Genomic DNA, 10,612 nt, shown 5'->3' with positions numbered 1-10,612 from the left:
ATTATTATTAATTGTGTGAATTTGTTGTGGTTTTAAGTTTATAAATATTTTTTTAAAATGATCGGCAGGACCACGAGTGGCAGATAGGATCATGGGGACTCTCTCCCCCCAACTCATCCACCCCAAATATCAATGGGATAAATCGGGTTCATTGTCAATGTCGTCGAGGATCCCTTCCACGTGCCCACAGCATTTGGCAGCTCTTCTCATCAGGAAAGAGGTCGAGGAATATCGGAGCCAGTAGCACCAGGCCCAGAAACAGATTCTTCCTGCGAGCAGTGAGAATGGAGAATGATGGATGACCGGCTCAGTCAAAGACTCCATGACTCTGCTATTGATTCAACAGAATTTATTTCTTTTTTGGGAGGGACTGCACGTGTATCATTTGTCTCTCTGTGCGTAGGTCCCGTTGTGTGTTTGCAGAGGTTTCCACCATGAATACAGTTTCCTCGGGTTAAATTTGAACGGGTACAGAGGAGCTTTCCTGGATAGGAGAATGTATCTCATGAAACAAAGGTGACTGAGTTCGGCCTTTTCTCTTTTTCACACCAAAATTAACTTTATTCTAAAATTATTGACCAAGAGGACAACTGTTCCATGTCTTTTCTCATCCTCGTGTTGCATGCCTATATTCCCTTCACTGCACACGTTCTCTGTTTAACATCATTCCACCACTTTGACACCTTGTGGTTACTCCCTGCACTCTGTGGTTGAAGGGGTTCCCCTTAGTCTCCACCCCTCAAGACCCGGAGGATTAGAGTCCTTCCCCACAGCGCCCTCGTGTTGGCTGCGCCAAGCCTCAGTGCATCTCTCAGCAACCTGGAATAGGCCGGTGGGCAGCGTTCCCTCACCCACATCTCCATGTGCTAAATGACCAGCAGGTTAACGTCGAACAGTTGTGCCCTTCGGACCTCGATGTTGCGCTAACCTATCAATTCCAAGCAAAATAAAAACTTGACCCTTCCTCCTTCATAACCCTCCATTCTTGCAATGGAGGGAGTACAGAGGCAATTCACTAGCGTGATACCTGGAATGGCAGGAATGACTTATGAGGAAAGATTGCGCAAATTGGGATTGTACTCGCTGGAGTTTAGAAGATTGAGAGGGGATCTCATAGAGACATATAAAATTCTGGCAGTACTGGACAGAATGGATGCAGATGGGATGTTTCCAAGGATGGGAAAATCCAGACCCGGGGCCATGGTTTGAGGATACTAGGCAAACCATTTAGGACCGAGATGAGGAGAAATTTCTTTACCCAGAGAGTGGTGAATCTGTAGAATTCATTGCCACAGAGGGCAGTAGAGGCAGGTTCATTAAATATATTTAAGAGGGAATTAGATATATTTCTTCAGTATTAGGGTATTAAAGGTTATGGAGAGAAGGTGGGGACGGGGTACTGAACTTTAAGATCAGCCATGATCTTGTTGAATGGCGGAGCAGGCTCAAAGTGTCGAATGACCTACTCCTGCTCCTATCTTCTATGTTTCCTTCATTCATGTGTCCAAGAAGCCCTTAAATGCCGCTAATATTTCAGCCTTCATCACCACTCCTGGCAAGGCATTCCTGGCACCCACAACTCTGTGTAAAAACAAGTACCCCTGATATTGCCCCTAAACCTTCCTCCCTTTGCTTTGGGCTTCTAGTGTTTGCTTCTCTTATCTGGGTTTCAGGCAGACCAAAGGGCATCTTTCACTGAGATTCTGGTCTTCCAGCAGTTCTGGATGTCTGTCTCTGGATGCTCTGCTCAGGGGACCACCCCACAGTATCTCATCAAGTCCTAGTCTCTGTGTCAGCAGGAATTCCATGCTGACCACTGCCTGATGGCCCTGTGGTCAATAGTGTTTGTCTATGCAACCATTCCCATGAAGGTGATGGGGCAAAGTCCTGCTGACTGGGACATTGTGTGGCATCAGGGCCAGACCAATCTTTCACAACACCTGAGCCAGGTAGAACCTCAGTACATAGCGGCTTTTGGTGCCCTTGCACTTTGTTTCCAAGCACAGCCATACACAATAGCCATGCTGGTTAGGGTTATTCCCCCATTGATTGACGACGTACATGGTCCTCCAGACTCTATCCATTTTGGACCCCCACATGAATAGGAAATGTGTTTTGGGAATTGACAGGGTGGAGGTGTGGGGATGGGCCACACCTGCCTCACTTGCAGCAGTACCAAGAGCTCCTTGCACCTGATGACCGGGTTCTACCGGATTGACAGAGTTGGGCATCTCTGTGGTTCTCCCTGTCTCCTGGAACTGGGGGTCTCCTTACAGCTCCCCATCTCCTTGAGTTGGTACTTTGTTCTCCACCATCACCACAAGACAACCAAGACCCCTGGATGGAGGGCAGAGGCGCAGAGAGATCAGTGAGAATACGGGTAGTTTCAACAGGGTGGGGTCCATTCTGATGCCTGATAACAGGAGGAAACCAATGGGGAAGGAGGATGCAGGGCATTCGATAGCAGGTGGGGCAGGGTGTAGACATGGCAGCTGACTGGAATTGTCAGGGGGATACTGAGACCTGGGAGTGTTCTGACGAGAGAGTGCTGAGGGAGAGGTAACATGAGTGGAACCTCAAGGCAAGGGACCCCTGAATTTTTTGCAGGGATGTGCTCTGTAAATAGACTCCCAGATATCGAGCAAAGAGCATCTTTGTCCCCCTGCCATCAGGAAGGAGATATGGAGGAATAAAAGCAGAGAAGCCAGGGAGGGAAATAGCTTCTTCCCACAGGCCGTGAGATTGACAAGGCAACATGAGCTTGATGGGAGCTAAGAATGAAAAGGTGGTGAGGAATATGAACTGATTACAACAGCACAGCCAGCAGGAGAGTGGGGCCGAAGGGCCTGTTTCTGTGTTGTCTATCTGGACCAGCCTTTTCAGTTCAAACTTTAAAAGACCAAACAATTTTTAAATTTAATATCAACGGTATAGAATGAATCAAGAGACAAGATGTCTTTCCAGCGGCAAGCGTCGAAGGGACTTCCTGAAACGGAGGCTCTGAAACGACAGGGAGTTTCTGGCCCGAATGAGGTCCGGCTTCCTCTGGAAGGAGGAGAGGAGGCAGGGATAATGTGGGGGAAGGGGTGCCTTCCTACATTCACCTCCCATTTCCTCTACACCGTACCCCTCCTCATTTCCCTGCCCATTCCCCTCCCTCATCACCTCCACATTTCCTGTGCCCCGCTCGCCGCCCACGCTCCCCTCCCCAACCTAACCCTAACCCCAAACAAACCCTAACCTTAACGTTAACACTACCGATACCTTTAAACACTACACCACATCCCCAGCCCTAACTCTTATTTCCACCCTGTCCTCTAACCCTATACCTACGCTGTCCCCTAAACCCAACCCTAATCTTACCCACCTTTCCCTAACCCCAACTCACACCCCACCTCTACCTCCTACTCCTACCCCCTTCCCCTAAACTTAACACAAGCCCACTTCCCCGAACTCTAAACCTAACCCTAAACCTCGACCTAACCCGAGCCCACATCTCCTAACCCTAAACCTAACTGTACCTCTACCCGTCCCTGACCCTTATCTTAAATCTACCCACCTTCCCCAACACTAAGCTAAACCCTACCCCTATCCTCTATACCTACCCCCTTCCCCTAACGCTACCCCATTTCTGCACCCCCTACCACTACCCCATTACCTACCCCTACCCTCTCACTACCCCCCTTTCTCCTACCCCCTTCCCCTATCCTTCCTTTCCCTAAGTTAGGGGTAGGAAGGGAAGGGGAGGGGAAGGGGAGGAGGGGAAGGGTAGGAGGCAAAGGGGAGGGGGAAAGGAGAGGGGAAGGGGAGGTGAAGGGAGGAGGGCTAATTTTAGGGCATAGGTGTGAGGGTAGGTGAAGGGGAAGGTGAGTGGGAGGGGGTTGGAATGGAGGAGAGGTAGGGGAGAAATGGGAGGGGAAGTGGGTGAAGGGATATGGAAGAGGTGGTGAATGGAGTTGGCAGGGCCAGAGGGAGAAGGGGAGGGGTTCAGGCCATCATGATGTTGTCCGTCCTCTGTTCAGCTGGGATGCAATGTTCTTCTGGACTCTTGTCTTGTCTCTGAGATCGCTCCTTCTTCTGGGAAGAGAAATACGAGTGAGAGAGATGCCGTCTCCGAGGCCTGATCACGATGACTTTGGAGGGCCCCAACTCTTCCCCCATCACCCCCCTCCCTACCCCTGCACACTAGGGCCTTTCCCTTCCTCTGCTTTACCTGAGGAAGTGTGTTATGGAGGAAACCACAATCTATATCTGCAGAGCTCAGAGTACCGTGTCTCCATCAGGCAACTCCCTGGTTCACCACGACATGGCAGCAAGATGCTGGACAAATCATGGATGGATCAGTCGAGTCCCTTCAGCTGACCCATCTGAACCTACCCCACAACAATATTACTCTTCCCTCCCTCTCACCAGTACCTTCTATTTTTCTTTTATTCCTGTCCCTATATTAAAATCTTTTTCATGCCTTTTTTGGATGAGCCTCCAGTACTATCCCTGGCAATGTATTCCAGCCACCCACTACATTCTGTGTGAATAAAATATGCCCCTCACATCTTGTCTAAAGTTCCCTCATCTCACCTTATTTAGACGTCCACTGGTATTCTTGCCCCAGGAATGCACACAATATTCCAAGTGTGGTCTGACGAGAATTTTGTACATCTGCAACGTTACCTCTCAGTTCTTGAACTCAATCCCCTGACTCCTGAAGGCCAGCACACAATACACCATCTTAAACTCCCTCTCAATTTGCACAGCAACCTTGAGCGATTTATGGCGCAGGATCTAAATATATCTCAGTCCTGCACACTGTTCATAATCCTGCCATTAACCTAGTGCTCTGCCCTCACGTTCTTGTAATCCGCATTCAATAATGATATTGGTCTATATGAAGCTAATTTTAATGGGTCTCCAACCTTCTTTGGAATAACTTTTATTCGTGCCCTTGAAAATGACTCTGGAAATTAACCTGTACCAGTTGCTTGTTTAAGTACATCTGTATTTACAGGATTCAACTCCATCTGTCACTTCTCTGCAAACTGGATGACCTATGACAACCTTCTACACTGTCTACCCAACCTTCCACTCCCATCATCATGCATAAAAATCAGAAAGAGCAGGGGTCCCAGAGCAGATCCATTTGGAGCGCGACTAGTTATTGTTCCATCCACTACTACCCTCTGTTTACTGCAGACAAGCCAATTCTGAATCCACACAGCCAAGGCTCCATGGATCCCATGCCTCCCGACGTTCTGAATGAGGCCACCGTGGGGACCTTGTCAAGCACCTTACTAAAATCCACATGCAGCACATACAGACCTTGACCTTCATCGATTTCCTTTGACACCTCCTCGAAATACTCAATTTGACTCGTGATGCAGGACCTGCTCCTCACAAAACTATCCATGAGTTTCCCCAGCATGTTTGTGCATTGCCCTCGGCCCCAGCATCTGCAGACTTCCTGGCCAGTCCCTCCCTTACCCCTTCCCAGAGCTTCCGCATCCATTACAACATTAAGCATTGCTGCCCAGTACTGCCCAGTACAGACCTTTATAAACGTTCTCCACAACCAACTAACCCTTACCCGTACCACACCCATAACTATGGGTGGATTCAATATCCAATTAACTTCTTTGTGAAGTAATGCATCAGGAATTTGATGTTGATTCCCATTTTGAATAACTTTTCATAATTCTCGCTCAGCTCCTTTAAAGTTAGATCCATTATCAGAACATAATTCTTTTACTTGACCATGTCTAGGAATAAAACGCCAAAGAACATTAATAAAAGAGTCTGTATCAAGCAATGACGCTGCTTCAATATGAATTGCTCTCATAGTCAAACAAGTGAAAATAACTCCATATCGTTTTTCAACACTTCGTCCTCACTTTACTTGCAAAGGACCAAAATAATCAACTTCCACGGATGTAAATGGGAATTCATCAGGTGAAACTCTGTCCTGTGGTAAATCTGCCATTTGTTGTTGTCCAGGTTTTCATTCTCTCTGTTAATCACAAAGAGATGACACCTCATGATTTCATTATTAATATATTTAAGCACTGATGTTCTATCAGTCCAAAACACAGGATCTGCTAACTCCATCTGTAATTCTCTTCTTAACATAGCGTCCATTTTGCTCGCCATAGTAGCAGCAGTCAATTCCATTCAAGGTCTGGTGACTGACTTTAATGGAGCCACTCTGGCTTTTCCCATTACAAATCCACCATCTACTCGCACTTGGTTATTTCACAGGACTCAGTAACTGACAGGATCAAAACCACCTTCACTTACATCAGAAAAATGGTGTAACTTAGCAAATGTGGCCACTCCAAAGTCTGTTGACGTCAAAACTTCCAAGTATTTGAAGACGCTCAATCTAATTTTTCCAATCTTGTGCAATGGATTCTGGATTAGTTTCATCCCATCCAAATGTTCTTCTGCACAAAACTGGTATTTGGCCGGGCTGAACATTAGGCTGAATTCGGCCAGTCGGGAGAAGAGGGTGTGCAGGTGAGACTTGTGTTGTGTCCAGTCTCTGCTGGCAACAAGAATGTCATCCAGATAAATGAACACGAATTTCAAATCTCTGCGCACTGTATCCATGAGGTGCTGGAAGGTCTGGGCGGTGTTCTTGAGCCTGAAAGGCATGCATAAAATTCGAACAAACCGAAGGGGGTGATGATGGCCGTTTTGGGGATGTCCTCGGGGTGCAATGGGATTTGATGATACACGCACACCAGATTGACCTTGGAGAATACTCTCATATCATGCAGATTGGCCATAAAGTCCTGAATGTGAGGGATGGGGTAACGGTCAGATACTGTCATGTTATTAAGCCGTCAATAATCTCCGCAGGGGTGCCAGCCATCGGAGGCTTTTGGGACCAGGTGGAGCGGTGAGCCCCAGGGCTGTCAGAGCGACGAATGATCCCCAGTTCCTGCAGATGCGAGAACTCCTCTTTCGTTATCTGAAGCTTATCTGGCGGGTTTGACAGTAATGTACGATAAATTGTATCAGACACTGTGACCCCAGGTTCACAGTTGGGAGAATAATTAACGGTGATGTACAGTCGACGACTTTGGCAGATACTGTGACACTGTGTTCACAGTACTGAGAAGGTTTAACAGAGAAGTATGGTAGAATAAGGCAGAATCTGTGACTCCAGGTTTACAGTAGTAAGAAGGTTTTAAAATGATGTACAATAAACTGAGGCAGATACTATGAAATCTGGTTCAGTGTGGGGAGGAGGTTAATGGTGATGTAGAGGAGACTACGTAGATACATTGATACTGGGCTCAGAGTGGGGAAAAAAAGCTTTATTGGTGTTGTTTGGGAAACTGAGGCAGTTACTGTGACACCGGGTTCATAGTGGGGAAAATGTTTAACAGACCTGTACGATAACCTTTGGCAAATAAAGTGACACCAGCTTCATATTGGGGAGAATTTTTAATGATGATGTACACTAAACTGTGGCAGATACAGTAACACCAGGCTCACATTGAGGAGAAGGTTTACTGGTGATGTACAGTAGAGTGGCAGGCTCTGTAAAACCGAGTTCACAGTAGTGAGAAGGTATAATAGTGATGTATAATAAACTGTGGCAGATACAGTAAAACCGGTCTCCCAATGGGGAGAAGGTTTAATGGTGATGTGTGGTAAACTTAGGCTGATACTTTAACACCAAGTTAACAGGGGGAGAAGGTTTAACGTTGATGAACGGTAGATTGAGGCAGAAACTGAGAGTCAGCATTCACAGTAATGTGAAGGTTTAACAGTGATTTACTATAAACTGTGTCAGATACTGTGACAAGATGGTGCAGAGGGTAGACGTGTGGTTCCACCCTTCCCCAGTTAGACTATTAAATGCTCCATTTTAAAAGTTGTAAAAGTGATTAAAAATACTGTTTATAGACTTTGGAATTGTGGAGGATCAAAATAGCTACAAATGTGAAAAAATCGAAAACTCAGTTCCAGAAGAAATTACCTTTCAAAAGTGTTGAAGAATTATGGCCGAGTTCAACTTGAAGCAACGGAGTTGTCGACTGGCGTCTCCAAGCCTCAGAGGACTCCTGCCCGGCGAAGTATTTCGTCAGCACCACTTGCGCTATCGCAAGATGGCACAAGCTCAGCGATGAGTTCAGCGGTTTTGACTTGTGCATTCATGAGCATAGGCGAGAGGGCGGGCCAGCTGAGCGAGGACAGGCCCGTGAGCCTGCAGCATTGCCTGGTGGTCAGGGGAGGTACAGTGTAGCATCAGAGGACGCACCTGCGCAGTCGGTGGCCCTACCGGGCATGCACAGTGTGTCGAGGGTCCACAAACCTTTGGAGAAGGTGTGGGCTGTGGAGGAGTCTGAGCGACGGTGAACTGACGAGGTCGGCACACTGTTGTCGGGTGTCCAGACCCGCAGCAGCACCGGAAGAGGATCTATTGCCATGGAGGAAGAGGATGCTCAACTTCATTAGAATTTGAAGAACTGGGGACTGCGGCAAAAGAAGGTCGGCCTCAAAGGGAGATGATGGATCCTGGACTGGATTCTGTGTTTCCAATTCTGGAAGGGATTGCTCAGCTCATGGAAGATATGGCAAATATATCAATGCAGATGACTCATCAGATGACTCAAGGATTTTCAGAAAGGAAAACTAAAATGAACACTGTGTGTGAAGAAATAACTTTTATGAAGCAAGATATTAATGTCGTTAAGAGTGATATTACGAGATGGACACGATCAGTGGATACTGCGCAAGATCATTTTAAAAAGATTGAGGAGGCTTTCTTGAATGCAAGAGTCAAGTGGAGCGTAATAGAGAAAAAATGGCAAAAGTGGAAGATCCTTTTGTAGATTGGGGGATTCAGAAGAAGGAATTATTGAAGAAGTTTGACTCATTAGAAAACCAAAGTCGTAGAAATAATGTTAAGATAGTAGGTCTTCTGGAAGATATGCAAGGTTTGGATCCGGTGAAGGTTTTGAAGAAATGGATCCCAGAAGTGTAGGGCAGGTAATTCATTCCAGATGGACTGGAATTAGATCGAGCGAACAGAGCATTAAGGAAGAAACCATTTCCGGGCTAATTACCACGAGTAGTTTTGATTCGCTGTTTTAAATATCAAGACAGAGAGATGATCCTCCGATTGGTGGTGCAGAAAACACGGCAAAATCAGGCTCCACTGATGGTTCAAAATAATAGGGTTTTTATAATGCAGATCTGAGTCAAGAAATTATCAGAAGAGACCGAGAATTTAATTCAGCCTAAGAAGTATTGTGGCGAAAGGGATATAAATTTGCTTTACGTTATGCAGCAGTATTGAAAGCTTTTTATGGGAATTTTCAATCTCAGTTTTTTGAGAATGACCAAGATGCTTTAATATTTGCTAATTCATTGCCAGATGGACGAGGAAATGGGCGATCGTCACCATTGTCACCGAAGAGAAGAGTCAATGGGAATGGAAATGGGAAGATTGGAAAATATGGAAAGAATGGGAAAAAAGTTGAATTGATGCAAAGTCTTCTCGATATTGAAGATCCGGAACAATCAGTGGGACTGGAATCAATGGGTTGAATGTGTTTGTTTCAGTACTTTGTGAAAGTCTGACTGGGGTTGGGTGACACTGAGTCCTTTAGTCACCTGCCACTTGTGGACTTTACCACACCCAGATTTTTAGGGGGCTACTACTTTTGAGTAGCTTGTTTTGGGATTGATTTTTATCTTTTTTTTGGAATTTTTAAAATAGGTGGGGATTCTGTGACACCAGGTTCACAGAGGGAGAAGTTTTAACAGTGATGTACGGTATGTTGAGGCAGATAATTTGATACCAGGAATAAAGTGGAGATCAGGTTTAACTGTGATGTACTGTAGACTGAGGCAGATACAGTGACACCAGGTTCACAGTGGGGAGGAGGTATAATGGTGATATACGGGAGACTGAGGCAGAATCTGTGCCACCAGGTTCACAGTTGGAGAATGATCAACAATGATGTACGGTAGACTGAGACAGTTACTGACACTGGGTTCACAGCAGTGAGAAAGTTGAAAAGTAATGTCCGATAAACTGTGTCAGATACTGTGACACCAGGTTCACATGGGGTGAAGGTTTAACGGTGATATACGGTATGTTGAGGTAGATAATGTGACACCAGGTGCACAGTGTGGATAAGGTTCAACGATGATGTCCGGTAGACTGAGACAGTTACTGTGACGCTGGGTTCACAGCAGTGAAAAGATTTAACAGTAACCTACGATAAACTGTGTCAGATACAGTGACACCAGGTTCACAGTGGGGACAAGGTTTAAAAGTAATGTACGATAAACTGTGTCAGATACAGTGACACCCATTCACAGATGTGTGAAGGTTTAACGATGATGTATGGTAGACTGATAAGAGATACTGAGACAATGGGTTCACAACATTAACAAGGTTTAACAATCATGTACGATAAACTGTGTGAGATACTGCGACACGAAGTTCAGAGTGGGGAGATGTTTTAACGGTAAAGTACAGTAGACTTTGGCATATACTATGACACTGAGTTCAGGGCAGTAAGAAGGCTTAATGGTGATGTGCGTTAAACTGAGGCAGATACCTTAACACCAGGTTCACAGGAGGAAAACGTTTAAT

This window comes from Narcine bancroftii, unplaced genomic scaffold (assembly GCF_036971445.1).
Source record: "Narcine bancroftii isolate sNarBan1 unplaced genomic scaffold, sNarBan1.hap1 Scaffold_133, whole genome shotgun sequence".
Lineage (NCBI taxonomy): Eukaryota > Metazoa > Chordata > Chondrichthyes > Torpediniformes > Narcinidae > Narcine > Narcine bancroftii.
Note: the sequence above shows the minus strand (reverse complement) of the source record.